General features: G+C 37.7%; 1 long non-coding RNA gene across 3 annotated transcripts in view; it reads right to left on the reverse strand.

The window, feature by feature from the left end:
- The window catches only part of LOC126758626 (uncharacterized), a 237,543-nt gene that overhangs the window by 178,882 nt on the left and 43,336 nt on the right, over positions 1 to 15,325 (reverse strand). For all 3 annotated transcript variants that reach the window (XR_007666862.1, XR_007666863.1, XR_007666861.1), the window contains exon 2: positions 8,865 to 8,908. This is a non-coding gene — a long non-coding RNA (uncharacterized LOC126758626). The remainder of the gene's footprint in view (positions 1 to 8,864; positions 8,909 to 15,325) is intronic.

Consider the following 15,325-nt stretch of genomic DNA (forward strand, 5'->3'; position numbering starts at 1 on the left):
GAACCCGTTTTCAGTCGATCGAAGAGATAAAACAAAATTCGCTGAAGGAGCTGAAGGACATCCCAAAAAGTGCTTATGAAAAGTGTTTCGAGGACTGGAAAAATCGTTGGCATAAATGTACTACATCTGGTGCAAATTACTTTGAAGGCGACAAAATAAAAAATAATGAATATTTAAATATTTGTCAATGTCTGTATCCAAAGTACAGAGTGTGATGTCGATTTCGACCTTGCAAATATAGAGAATAAAGATTTATCAATATTTGGTTTGAAAGGCCATTGACGTTCGAAACGTTGGGAACTCTCGGCTCTTCCTGCCAGTAAATCGCTTTGGCCGCAAACCAGTACTGCTTGTAATAAATGCAAGGATTTTCTTAATACACCTGACACGATCTTTTAAAATATCAGTAATTCACATTTCTTGACACCTTTATTTAGTGATGAAATGTTATTAAGAAATTTAGGTTAAGAAGGTCATCAATAAACCAGTTAAATTTGGCTTGGGTTGGCTCACATTTATTTGATGATCCGTTGAAGGGAAACGACTACTAAAAAAATTTAGAACTTTTGCTTCGATTTTAGTCCAATCCACTAAGATCTAATATTATTCAAAGATTTTCAGTTGACTATTGCAAAGGCTCAAGATTTTAGAGAGCCAATGGAGCACACTAATATATGGAAGCAAGAGAACAAAATTTGAAAAAATATGGTTTTATTGGCAGCAAGGGAGAATACTTATAAACTTTCCTGCTTTAACATCAACACATTTATTGAAAAGATAAATTTCTACAAAATTAACTTTCAATTTTCTCAAGTGAATCAATAAAAATAACTTTAAAATTGATTTCGGTAGAGTTTTTATGGTAAAATGGAAGATGTTACATCTGAAATATTAACAATGCGTATGGTTTGCATACAGTGGCAGTCAATGAAATACGATTAAGGTAAGATCTATCACCCATAACAGCAAAACATTTTTATACAAGATTGCGCGTCTGTTAGATTTGTTATAAAATGATTTAAATAACAAAAATCAAATAATGGGTTTTTAACAAAATTAAGGCGGGCGCCGAGTTTTGGTGTTACCAGAACTCTTATATTTCTGGTCCCTCGTCAAAATTTGCAGTAGAGAGATGAGACCTACGCTCTGGGATACTTTTTTTTGCACTCCATAATTCAATATTTCCTTTGCTCACATACATAACTCTAAGGGAGTTGTTGGTAGGTAAAAGCCGTTGCAGAAGAAGGTCATTACCGAGGGGTCAAGCTTGGTGGAGAGGTATATTGGCAGAACCTCTCTATCTATTTGGACTACTGCAGTGTTTTTAAGCCGAGGTTGCTGACATTAAGGTAACGATAGATTTACCTCTCCGAAGTGCAACCACCTGCAGAGAAGTGACTACCAAAGTGGCGTTATTAGCCTTGAGCTCACCAAAATGTGCGCTCAGGGCTGGTTAAGGAGTGCGTAACCTCGTTACCAATGGCAGCAAGTCACTTATGTATATATATGACTAGTAGGTATGGGTGCCAGCGGAATTGAAGGCAAATGCGAAGTTGATGAACTGGCCTGCTATTAGTAGAAAGGGAACGGATCAGTACTTCCCTCTACTATACTTGTGTGTTTTGCCACTGAATAACTGGGCTTCGCAAGATCTTGGTCATGGGTTCATGCCCTGTCGCAAGATTATATTGGCCCAAGATCGATCGTAAGAGGTCGAGAATCGATCGTAAAAGATCTAGTGAGCTCTTTACCCTCAGTAAGGCTAGCTTCTCCCTATTGGTTCTAACAAGCCATTGCCGTTTGGACGTCAGCTGTGCCAGCTGTATTAAAGAATACGAGGTTTGCTGACTTATAAGTTCGAATACAGGAGCTCAATTTTTATGGCTTAACAAAGATGTATAGATAGTAAGTCCAAGTACGATCTCTGGATCAAATAAATTTGTCTATATAACGATTTCGTCTGGCCTCTTGAGGCGAATAGCTTCACGTAAACAGCGCATAACGTTCAAATAATACTCCTCGTTGACAGTTTGGCTCGGCGGAAGGAATTTATAATGCACCACACCACGATAATCGAAGAAAACTTGACCTTAGTTTTTGAGCGACTTTGACGCGGTTTTTTCTGCTTCGGCTTGCCTTTAGCACGATATTCGTTCAACTGATGGGTTCTTTAGGGATCGTAAGTGTAGATCCAAGTCTCATCTCCAGTTATGATGCGTTTCATTTTTATTTTGATAGTCAAAAAGCATTGTTTCACAGGTGTTAACACGACGGTCTTTTTCGAAAAAATTTAGTGTTTTTGGAATCATTCGAGATTTGACTTTTCTCAAGCCCAATTCGTCTTTCAAAATCGCCTGCACGGATTCAAATGATATGCCTAAACTATCAGCAATGTCTCTAATAGTAAATCGACGATTTTCAAGCACCATTTCTTTGACTTGTTTGACGTGATGTTCATCAGTCGATGTTTTTGGCCAATTTGACACCACATTTTTCTCAACACTCGCACGACCGGGTTCGAACTCGTTATACCACTTGTTAACACTTTTCGAAGACAGAGTTTGATTCACAAAGCCTTTTTGCAACATTTTCAACGTTTCCGCAGGCGAATTTTCATTCCGCAAACAAAATTTAATCGCACAATATATCAATAAATTCAGACATAGTAAAAATCGAAGAATTCACTTTTAGTGCCTCACAAAACGACGCGTATCTCAAATACTAATGAATATTTTTACTTGAAATTTGGCATAGATGTCACCAACAGTACTACCTACATACAGAAAAAAATTCGAATCGAAAAACACGCGGAGTATAAATTAAAAATTCACCTTTCAATTTGATCACAGTAGTATATGAGAAAGAGTAAAATCACCACAAAAGGATAAGATAATTTGAGCGTCATAAAAACCGAGGTGCCCCATAATGTTACTTTAAAGTTTTTTTAGCTATAATGGACGGTAATATTTTTGCTCAAAACTCTTCAAACAAATCGATACGAAGAAAGGTTTGGCAAAAAAAAATGTAGAAATTGTTCAAGCTTTTTCCAAGATAGAATATATAAACCGCGATTTCATTTGTGTTTTGAGTAAAAATTATTAAACATTTTAAAGGAATTCGATTCGTAAGTTTACTTTGGACAATAAAAAATACAAATAGCAAAAAATACATAGCAAATAAGACATACTTCTTGATTAAAGGTTGTTACTCTTAAGGAATGGAATAACGTATTCTGACTCACTTGAACTATATTTTATTATTTATTTAATATATTATACTTTATATAATTTTTTTGCTAATTTCCCTTAGTGGCTCTATTTTTCTATCCGCCGCTGTATGCAAATGTAATATTTTATATGAAGAAGCGACCTCCGCCCTCAGCTGTGTTGAATACCCATTAAAATCAACCTTTTTGGCGCAGACAACGCAACCCCTTTAACTTTATACCACAGCAAACTGCAACAAAAACAACAACAAAGCAAAAGGTTTTAGCAAAATCCTCCACTTAGCTGGCGGACCAGATGCAGGTGGCAGCTGCTGTGCCCTCGGAGAGCATTCGTTCGAGTATTTAGATGACTATTATGTGCCGGCAATGCAATAATAACACGGCTGTATGTGTGTGGGTGTGCGTGTGGTGTTGCATGTGCGCCGTAGTGCTGCGTTTGCATTTGGCAGCGTGTTCGTGCGTAACAAATTGAAAATGAAAATGAAAATTTTCGAAATAGAAATTCCAAATGCAGCAGAGCAGAACGCAGCAGCCGGGGCAGCGCCAACAGACACGCATACATACGTACACACCACCTTAGGGGGCAACACACTAATAACAGCGCACGCAATGAATGCAACAACAGCAACAATAACAATGGTAATGTTGTAGGTAAGCAAACTGTTGGCCATAAACACGTTTTTGCCATTCAATGTTGTGCGGTGTGAACGTGCAACATTGCATTTGCAGCAACAATGACTGGCGACGGCCAAGGCGCAACTTGTAAATTCGGCGTAATATGGTAAAATGCTGCTTACAAGTTGGCGGCGAGTTACAACAACAACAAAAAACCTTTACAAGTTGACGGCGACTCACAACAACAACAAAAGAACCTTTACAAGTTGGCGAAGAGTCAAGAAATCGAAAATCACCACAAAGGATGCAGCAATTTAAATTATGAAAGTAGTTGTTCACAATTGTTGCACAGCGCTGACGCTTAAGGCAATAGACATTGGTGCTTGCCACAACCGGCCACAAAACTGTACTGATCGAAAGGACGCTCTGATATTTTTGGTCATTAGAGTTTTGGTGGCAAGTTCAAGTGTTGCATGCTTAGTGACTTTTATTGTGGCGCTTTTGGTGCATGCAACGTACATACACATGCAGCCAACATTAGCAATTAATGACGCATAAGCAATGTGATGTTGCACGTTAAATAAGTTCATAAGTATGGACATAAGTACGCGATTAAGTAAGTGAGTCCGCAAGTGAATGCGCAAGTGACAACATGCAACAAATTTTAATTAGTGCGTTTGTGCGCTACATTTGTGGCACTGTATCCGTTGTTGCCACATTGAACAAAATTAAATGCCTTTTAATGTCATGCGGATGCATCTAGTCGCACACACCCACACATGGACACATACTACACGCACACATGTGCAGTAGCAAGCGCTGCAAGTTCAACAAAGGATCAGCAATTAGTGTTGACTACGCGACTTTATCCTTGCAGCAACATTTAACATGCTCTGACACTAAGCGACATGGTATGTGTTGCCCCTCAGTTGCTCATAGAGAGCTTTTCTTCTTGTTACAGACGAAGTTTGTTGTTGCAGAGGGTAAAATGTTAGTGTATTTAGAAGATGATGACTAAAACAAATGATCCTTATTTATATTTAGTAAATGAGAGACATTAGTGTAGGTTGCAGTAAGGACCAAGCGTGTGTTCATATTCATATAAATGTCAAACTAATGTGCAACATGCCAGAGGTAGGTGCACGCTACATTTTTGTATACAGTTATATCCGAAAAATTTCTATAAACATGGCTGTTAGCTTGTTGATAATAACTCTAAAGCAAAAAAACTTAAATTCTTAAATACTTAAGTATACCACCTGATCAGATTTGAACCGGACTGACAACGAACGCAAGAAAAAAACTAACTTTGGTTATACCGGGCGTACCTTTAACAAAAGACGATCAAAGACTTCATTCCGATCCTTTAGTTTGTATGGCAGCTATATACAATAATACTTGATTCTTGGGGAGAAAACTAAGTGTGCAAAATTTCAAATCGATATCTCAAAATGTGAGGGACTAGTTCATGTCTATACAGGAAGACAGAATCAGCGTACAAAATATCGCTTCGCTCTATGGGCTCTTGAAAAGTTCCAAGAAGATCCTCGTTTTAGAGCCAAATTTTGTTCAGCGATGAGATCCATTTCTGACTCAATGGCTCATTTGGAATGAAGAGATTCAAGAGCTGCCATTTCATCCAGAAAAAACAACGGTTTGGTGCGATTTGTGGGCCGCTGGTATCATCGGTCTATATTTCTTCAAAAATGATGTAGGTCGCCATTATAACCGACTATTTGATGCCTGATTGAGCTCGTGATCTTGGCGACATTTATTTTCAACAAGACGGCGCTACTTTCAGACATCGCATTTATTGAGAGAAAACTTTTAAAAACACCACATTATTTCATTTTTGATGTACAAAGAGACATAATTGACGTTTCGCAAAAACAATCAAGCACTAATTGACATACGAAAAAAATTTTCGGTTTGCAGGCGCACGGAGTCGGCATTATATCATCTGTTGAAATCTTGAACGTTCCTAATCAAATAATGACAAACCGAGTTAACAACAGATGATTTCTTCTTTTCGCAAAATCGAATCTGTCAAAAAAAAACCGAAATCGGAGACCAAGATCGACCCTTAAACTTTCCTGAGAAAACTATTAAACTGAACGTTGAGTAAGCCATTTCACCCAACAAAATTCGAATCTATACCTTGGAATGCTGCTTCAATTAGTTACACCACATTACATTTATGGACAAAATACTAAAAACTCATATGATTTTACGGAGTCGGCATTATATCATCTGTTGAAATCTTGAACGCTAATCAAATAATGACAAACGGTTAGAAGAGATCTTTTTCAAAAATTGACAAAATCGATTGTGATAAAATCTTATATAGCAAATAGAAACAGAACAAATAAAGAAGGGCTAAGTTCAGGTGTAACCGGACATTTCATACTCTTGCAACTTGCTAGAACCAAAACCAAGGAAATATCTCAGATGCAAAGGTTTGTAACTAATATGAGGCCTAGGGCAAGTTTTCGCTCGATTTTTATCGATAAAGTCAAGCGGAAGTTCGAAAATCTGTCCATTAGGTATATGGGGCTCAGAGAACTATTGATCTCATTCAATAAATTTTTGATATACAGGCGTACAATTATTATGAAAGGACTCTCACCGAATTTCTATAATACATCTCACAGATTGATCGAAATATTCAATAAAAGTTCACAATTGGAAACTGGATCCACATATTCGGTATCTGGGGACTTTAATAGTTTTGGTCTGATTTGGATCACAAGGTGACCTACCACACTTTAAACGCACATTTGAGTTTTTTCGCGATACATTCATTGATATTTGATTTGTATATTATATTGCTAAGTGAAAGAATCGGATAGAATTTAAAATTGTGCTATATAGAAATAGGTGTGGTTATAGTCCGATTTTGCTCGTTTTCATACTGGATTAAAAGAATCTCAAAAAATATTGTATGCCGAATATGCTCGATATCGGTCGATTTTTTTATTATTGCTTAATTGGTTTGGGAGATATGTACATTAAACTTATTAGAGGCGAGGGCATGCCCACTTTTTCAAAGCTATTATAACTGAACATGCCTCGCACTAATAAAAACCATTATTATATATTTCCGAGTAAGATCACTAGATTTGCTTACACAAATGGAGATATTTACAACTTAAGGCGCTGTTCAAGCAGTTCTACAAGGAACGTTCCAAAGTAAACAGGACTTTTTGAATCTAGCGCCTCCTGTAGGTGGCGCTATATATATCTATATGTCGACAGATACGTTAGAATCTGCTATCTCTATCGATTTTCCAGTGAGAATTTCATGACATTTCATTGATTGGAAGTGAAGTTGTTGCATTTTAAGTGTCAGTATGTTTGTGTTATCGGTGCGAAAATGAGCTTCGAACAAAGAGCCAACATCAAATTTTATTTTAAAATTTGTAAAACTTTCACCGAAACGTTTCGATTGATGAAACAAGTTTATGGCGATAATTGCCTATCCCGTAGCAGAGTGCACGAATGATTTCAACGTTTTCAGAGTGGTCGTGAGGACATAAATGACGATCAACATGTAGGCCAATCAAAATCCATGATCAATTTAAGGAAATTCCATCGAAACTCTGCATGAATTCATCAAAAATCAGCCGAAATCATCATTGAATTTCATGGAAATGGAATTGAACGTCTACAAAACATAGATTTATCGCATTTTGACCGAACATTTGGGATTACGAAAGGTGTGTGCACGGTTTGTTTCGCACAAATTGACTGACGACCAAAAATTGCTCAGAATCCAACATTCGATTTGACGCTTGTGACCGATTATTTGACCAAAGACACTCTACTATACTTTGCGGTAACATGACCCTACTTTTCAACTACGAAAGAAGGTCCAAAGTAAGCATAGCGAAAGATGGCTGGCGTAAAGGTATGTTAGCTACGCGCAACACTCTAAATATCTATACTAAAATGGACGATGGAGTTGGAGCGGGAAATACTGTCCAGAGTTATGCTCATGCGGACTGGCCCCTCGGCGAGAATCGTGGTGGTTGTGGTTAAAACCCAAATGCGGGAAGAACTGACTTTGTCAGTTGAATGTGGAGTTGCATTGCAACCGGGTACCGGACTCAGAGCACGGCAGAGGTTTTAGATGGGCCTCTAACCCTACCAAGGTGGTGAGTGTGTCCATTCCACATTACCAATTGGTACTGAAAATGCCTAGCATTCGTACCGCATATCGACCAAAAGTGGCTTGGGAAGCAGGGCAGCAGTGGAAAGTGTTACCAGAAGTAAAAAAAACTTCACTTGTACTGGATGCCAGGCAACAAAGGCATCGAGTGCAATGAAATAGTGGACGTGATTGCCAAGAATGGTGTACGGCTAACATCCGAAGACGTAATCAAGATTGGAAAACGCATGCATTGTCTATACGACGATCTCGACAGAAGCAAGAAAATCTAAGTCTGATAAATCAACCTGGGTGCAAAACTGCAAAAGTCATATTCAAAACGGTATATCAGAAGTAACGAAATTCCTATTGACACTCGACAGAAGAGACTGTAGGAACATGATGGGAATACTAACTGGTCACTGTCTGGGGGGGCGACACACGCCTGCAGGATGAAGCTGGGAGATCGAGAAGGCTGCAGGAAATGTCTAGAGCTAGACGCCTGGGAAACAAGTGAGCATCTCTTACGCTGTAAGCATCTGTCGCCCACACGGTATGATACACTGGAGTCTTTTAAAATTCGCGTCAAGCGCAGGCATCCTAAAGAAAGATTACTTATCTTCGACTTAGCAACTGAGCTACATCTGGTATCGCAAAGAACCAAACTGTAATTAATCTAAACTAACCTAGAAGAAGTCGAATTTAATTGGAAATAAAAATACAAGCTTCTAAGGGGTAAAGTTGTTAACAAGTTGTGAAAAGAACACTCAAAGCACGAGTTCGTAGTTTTTTATGCTTCTTCGTTTCTAATATAGAATCAATGGGATTTCGGGTATATAAAAAGATTTAAAGATATATAACAGTTCTTTTACTTACCATATGCACTGCAAGAGGTCTCGGTCGGTGTCTGCCGATGAACCCTGGAAGAAAAGGAAATTAGCTTTATTGCCTTAATTTTGAAATGTATCTTAAGATTTCTAAAAAATGCTAGTTAAGAAATTTCTACCACGGCATATAAGATATTAAAACTATCTTAGACCCGGGAAAGATTACTGAACGACCCCTAAGGGATGAAATCAAAACTATGAATCGACAACAAAACTTCCAAACAAAGCAAACAACATCCTTCAACACCGCATTCACCAAAACTTTGACAAAAGCTACTCTGCAACTAAGAGCGCTGAGGGAGCTCACAACCAATGTTGCCACATGAAATTAGTTTGTATGCCTAATCTACATTTACGAACTTCTAACAATTTCGAATATAATAATAACAACAACAATAGCAGCTTAGTATAGTTAACAACTAGAAATTACTATTGAGTGTTGCTATTGTAGCTAATGTGGCACTGAGGCACATTTGTTGAATGGTCACCGTCAGATGCGAGGCAAGAAGGCAGTACAAGAGTGTGAGTAGGTAAGTGATTGAGGAGATTTGTTAAGCACAAATGCAGCACTGTATACATTTACACATCATCCAACACACACACAGAGACATGCGAATACAATGACACGGAACCGCATGCATCATGCCAATGAGCTGCATTGTGTGGCATGGCTTCGTGACTTTTAAATAGTTTTGTGTGCAGGCGCAAATGAATGAGACGCTGTTGCAACAATTCTTGGCTCCGGCTTTATGGCCAACAATAATAGTTGTTGTTGTACCTAATAGGTATTTAGTGTTGTTGCCAAGTCTGTGCGAGTGCTGGTTGCAAGATTTATTATCACATTAAAAGTTGTTCGAGCAAATACTTGCACAAATAGTTTTCGACGCCGAAAGTTGCACAACACACACACACACATATATATATACACTTAAACGCTTGGGTACAAAACTGTAAAAAGAACACACTAATACATGCATAAGTTGGCATTAGTTGGCAACCGAGGAATGCAGTGCTGGCCATTTTATTGCGGTTGTTGTTGTTAGTTTTAGTTGCATTACTTCGATGGGTATGCGAGTGTATGTGTGTCTAGTAAGGGTTTGTAACTGAGATCCACTTCATTCTGCATGCGCCCACTTGTCCTTGCAACTTTTCGACAAAATGCAGTTTCGGATAAAGTTGAATTGTGATATATGTGTGTGTGTGTGTGAGTGTGTGTATTAAGGCGACAGCCGAATTTGAAAGTGAGAAAGTCTATTTTCGGTGACAACAACTGTGAACCGAGTTGGATAAGTGTGGAACAGCTGTTAGATTGGATTACTCACGTTTTACAAATGTAAAATAATATAATTAAGGTACCTGGGTTTAAGGGTCATACCTAGAGTGCAAAAAACAAAAGTCAAGTTTTAAAACTAACACAGTAAACTATTAAAAATCGATGCTTCAAGATGCTTCATTTCATCAGTTAAAGACTTTGTTGAGTAAATTTAGCCATGTCCGCCGCGAATTAGTCCCTCCGTATTTGAGATATCGATCTGAAATTTTGCATACGTCATTTTCTAGCTAAGAAGCCACTCATTTGTTGGAACCGTCGATAACGGTTCACTATAGCATATAACTCCCAAACTGGCAACTGGACCATCAGAATGAAGTGCTTGTATGGACAATTTTTTCATTTGGCGAGATATTTCAAGAAATTTTGCAGCAAAATCAATTTCTAGAAAGGAAGAGTATGATAGCTTTGGAAAAGAAGTCCTTGTAGCAGGAGGACCTGTTTTTAGCTGAAGTCTATAAACGCTCAAAAATTATAATTTTTAGGTTGTCGCACATGTAAAATACTATAAGAAAGGCACCTGAGTTTAATCGTAATACTCAGCATATGAACAAATATTCATATTTTCCCTTATCAAGCCAGATTACCCATAATAAGGTCATTAGGTGAACTTTAACCCCAGTACCGAAGCACTTTCTTGCTCCGAACTTTCAAATATTTAATGAAGATAGAAACACCAACACTACCCTTTCTAAGGGACTGGAAAACCATTTCGGCAGTTTTAGACTGCTGTACTGTTATTTCTTTGAACTATACTATTTTAAAAAAATTTCGAATATAATCCTTCAAAGTAATTGTGGTACAAGAGCGAATTATAGGTTATACATAAGTTATTTCGTTTACCCCACAGACTTCAGATATATCCATATTTTCCGAAAAATTTCAATCGACCCAAATTAAACCCCCAGTTGTCAAAAGCGGAAAGTATAGCTATAAGCGTAAGCTCAAAATTTATAAGCTAAAAAGCTTTATATTTATAAAATACATTGTGACAAAAAAGTACCCGGAAATTGTAAATAAAACGCAAAATATTTAATTATTTATCAATATTTATTTTGTCGCCTTCAAAGTAATCCCCACCAGATATAATACACTTATGCCAACGATTTTTCCAATCCTCGAAACACTTTTCATGAGCACTTTTTGGGATGTCCTTCAGCTCTTTCAGCGAATTTTGTTTTATTTCTTCGATCGACTGAAAACGGATTCCACAGAGCAGGCAATTTCAGTTTGGGGAACAAGAAAAAATCACACGGAACCAAATCAAGTCAAATCTGATGAATACGGTGGCTGATCGATAGTATTCATTGCATTTTTGGCCTTAAATTCGGTTACAATCGTGACCCGATGCGATGGTGCATTATCATCGTGTAAAATCCATGAATTGTTTTTCGTTTCGACGGATTTTTTCACGCAAACGTCACAATACGGCAAAGAAAAACTCCTTATGAACCGTCTGTCTTCTCGGAAAAAATTCTTGACGCACCAAACATCGAATATCGAAAAAAACAATGAGCACCTTGATTTTTGAGCGGCTTTCGTTTTTTTGGTTTCGGCTCACTTTTTTTCCCTCTATTCCGATGATTGTTGACTTCTTTGCATGTCAAACTCATAAACCTATGTCTTATCAGCAGTTATAATGATATACATGTATGTGGGAGCAGAATTTGACAATCAACGGTACCTTTTTTGAAAAAAAATCAGCTTTATCTGGATGAGTCGAGCAAGAACGCGTTTTATACCCAAAATATCGAGCAAAATCATTTAAACGGACTCTCGAGAGATGTCGATCTCTCTTGCCATCTCTCTAGCACTTGCGTGATGATTTTAAAGCACAATATCCTTCGCTTTTTTTAATATTTTTATCAGTTTAAGAGATCGAAGGGCGTTCAGAACGTGGCATGTCTTGATCTCTAGGCTTTGTACCACTCGTAAGCTTGTGTTTTTGATAAAATTTAATCACCGGAAGCCTTTTCCAATATTCGCAACGATTCCGCACACGAAATTTGGCTAGAAATACACAATTTTGGACAAATTCTTTGTACGATGGTTTTATTCATTGTAAAAATCGCAATATACTGCTGAGGTGTACTGACTTAAACAGCTGCTGTAAAAGAAGCGGTTGGCAGATCGCGCTCATATTTGGCATAGTAATTAAAGACTGTCCTTGCTTGCTTTCTTGTCATAATGTAATGGGTTGTCAAAAAAGTCTTGCGGTATTTTTTATTGCATTTTTTTTTCTTGAAATTGAATTAATTTTTGATGACTCATGCCCAGCTCTTGACCGATGCTACGGCTGCTACTATGCCGGTCTCTTTCGGCCAATTCAGCGATTTTATCGCAATTTTCGACGGCAGGCCTTCCGGAGCGTGGCGCATCTTCGATCACCTCTACACCAGAACGACAACGTTGAAACCATCGTTGTGCGGTGGAAATAGAAACTGTATCGGGTCCATAAACTGCACAAATTTTATTGGCGTCTTGAGATGCATTTTTGCCTTTATCGTAGTAGTACTGTAAAATATGCCGCATTTTCTCTATATTTTGCTCCATGTTTGCGACACTATAACTCACGAACGACTTAAAAGAAACGACAATCAATCAAAACGTCTTAGCGCGTGAAATGAGCTTTCCAAAAAGGTATAGCATGACCCGATGTGATGAGTAAAATTAGAACTACGCGCTTTCAGCGCCAACTAGCGAAAATACCGCAAGACTTTTTTGACAACCTAATATATACTTTTACTGTTAATTTTTCATTATATTTGTATCTTCGATGACCCGGAGTTCATATTTTACATATGATAAAGAATATTTCTTGAATCAGGTAGAGAGAGGTTATGAAACAGCATTTCAAAAACTCACAGTTACTTGAGATGTCTTCACACGACATGTCTACGAACGAACCCGGTTTTTCGTCCGACCAAAGACTGCATCTGGGCGGCCTTCCTCCAAATTTATTTCACAGATATTTTCTGTCACTACAGCAATAACACGTTCCTTAAGCTCACTAAAACTATTTTATATAAATATAAATAGAGCCAAAGGTCTTTATGTTAGAGGAATTCTCATATACCAATTTTAGATGTATGGTGGGCCATTTCATTTTTCTTAGTTATACTTTTAGGCGTTGAGAGTTGAATAGAAAATAGCCCACATCTTTCTATCGAGATCATTTAGTCTTTTCGGAGGTATTTTTTATGCGATAATAGACCTTTGTTTATATAAAAATAATAATTTTACACTTATCGAGCATTTTTCGCGAAATCGGACAATTTATAAACGCAATTTATATTGACTTTATTCTTATACAACTCAACTAAAAGTACGTTAATTTTATATACAGAAAGAAGGTAATCCTGTACGTTGAATGAAGAACGGTGATAGCTGCGATGCATAATATAAAACATCATGATTGCGGTCACCCCGTCATTACAAAGATTAGGTAAGATAAGAGGCCTTTGCTGTGTGGTTTTCTCAAAAGCGGAATATAAAAGAATATGGCTTCAGTCCTTAAATTTTGTTATCGAGATATGAGATTTCAAAACTTTTTATGCACAAAAAAGCATTCTTATTAAATGTATTACCTAAATATTAGTCTTATTAAACTATTTTCTTTACCTTCTAACTCTAACGTAACTTTAAAAATACTTTCTTTATCTGCTCCCATCCATCACCACCTTCAATATACCTATTTCAAATCAACACAGCAATTTCTCTCAGTGCATCGACAAGAAGTTTACATTGCCACAGCTAATGCTGATGCTGTGATGTCTTAGCCTGGTAATTTATTTACAGAGCAATTAGTTATCAATGTCGTAAGAGATTATCGGGTTAAAGTGTAATAGTGACTGCAGCGGCTTAAACCAGACACATGGATGTGGCCGAATGTGGCAAGCTGCAATTACTTAGGACACTGCACTGCTGCATTTGAGCACCCAAGCTCCTTAAAGCACGAGTATATATAGCATATGTATATTTGTGGAGCAAATACTTGCCAAAACAAGAGGATGTACTTAGCAAACATAAAATCGATTAGATTTCGAAAGCGGTTCATGGCCAAAATTACATGTTACGGAGACACGCAAACTTAGATAAAGCAAATATGCAGATATACATTGATGCACAACTCCTTAAGAAAGGTAATGAGTTGACATGTGATTTGATTAGCCAGAAATTTCGTTTTTGGATTGATTTTAAAGACTTGCTATGATTGCAAATTAAACTGGGTGAGTATTAGCTATCGAAGTAAACCCCAGGATTACATATATTGTGGCTGCTTTAAAGGTAGTAGTAGAGCTACTATTCCAAGTCGCAGCGTTCTTCAGAGTGGCGACTATCCACTCCGATAGAAGCGGGCGATATTACTCTTGGGTTCCCCGACTGTGTGCTCAAGACTAGATATATACAATATATCCTTATCTCTAGCATTGCGTTATTTTATGACTAGACTGATTTGAGTGCCTGGCTACAGCGTTATTGCAGGAAACTGTAAAGCTGACGAACTGACAGGGACTTCAGTCTCAATAACTGCAGATAAAAACGCCGTTTGCTTCTTGTGGTTAACTAATGGACTGTTCGGCCTCAGACCAAATCGCCAAGCGCTAGTTGACTAACAACAGATGTGCAGTCCCTTAGAGCCGAGGGTAAAACATAGAAGATCTGGGAATCTCATCGCTCTCAATGGTTGTAGGAATCCCAACTGGGCACTGTACGATCGGGACTCTTGCAGTAAGATTAGATATCTTACCAGGTGCCAGCTGCATTAGCTGTTTGGCAAAAGATGAGATAGAATCATTTCAACAATTCCTACTCAAAAGCTCTAATTTTGGCAGCAAATAATACTTCGGATATCAAACTTTTAGCTATCCAGGTGATAGCGGAAATAAAACACCAAGTAGATTTGCATTAAGTTCGGAGCATTGTAGCCAATAGTTTATATACAAATACAAAAGTTTTTCATTTGGCATCACAAAGGACTGTACATAACAGTCTAAGTATGATCCCTGCAATGCTAAGGGATCAGCAATCTAACCTAACCTAGTTACAAAATAACGTCTGATGTGAACTAAAATTCAGCGTTATTATGAAACACTTCCACTTGACACGATCAGTGTGGT

Source organism: Bactrocera neohumeralis, chromosome 5 (assembly GCF_024586455.1).
Source record: "Bactrocera neohumeralis isolate Rockhampton chromosome 5, APGP_CSIRO_Bneo_wtdbg2-racon-allhic-juicebox.fasta_v2, whole genome shotgun sequence".
Taxonomy (NCBI): Eukaryota; Metazoa; Arthropoda; class Insecta; order Diptera; family Tephritidae; genus Bactrocera; species Bactrocera neohumeralis.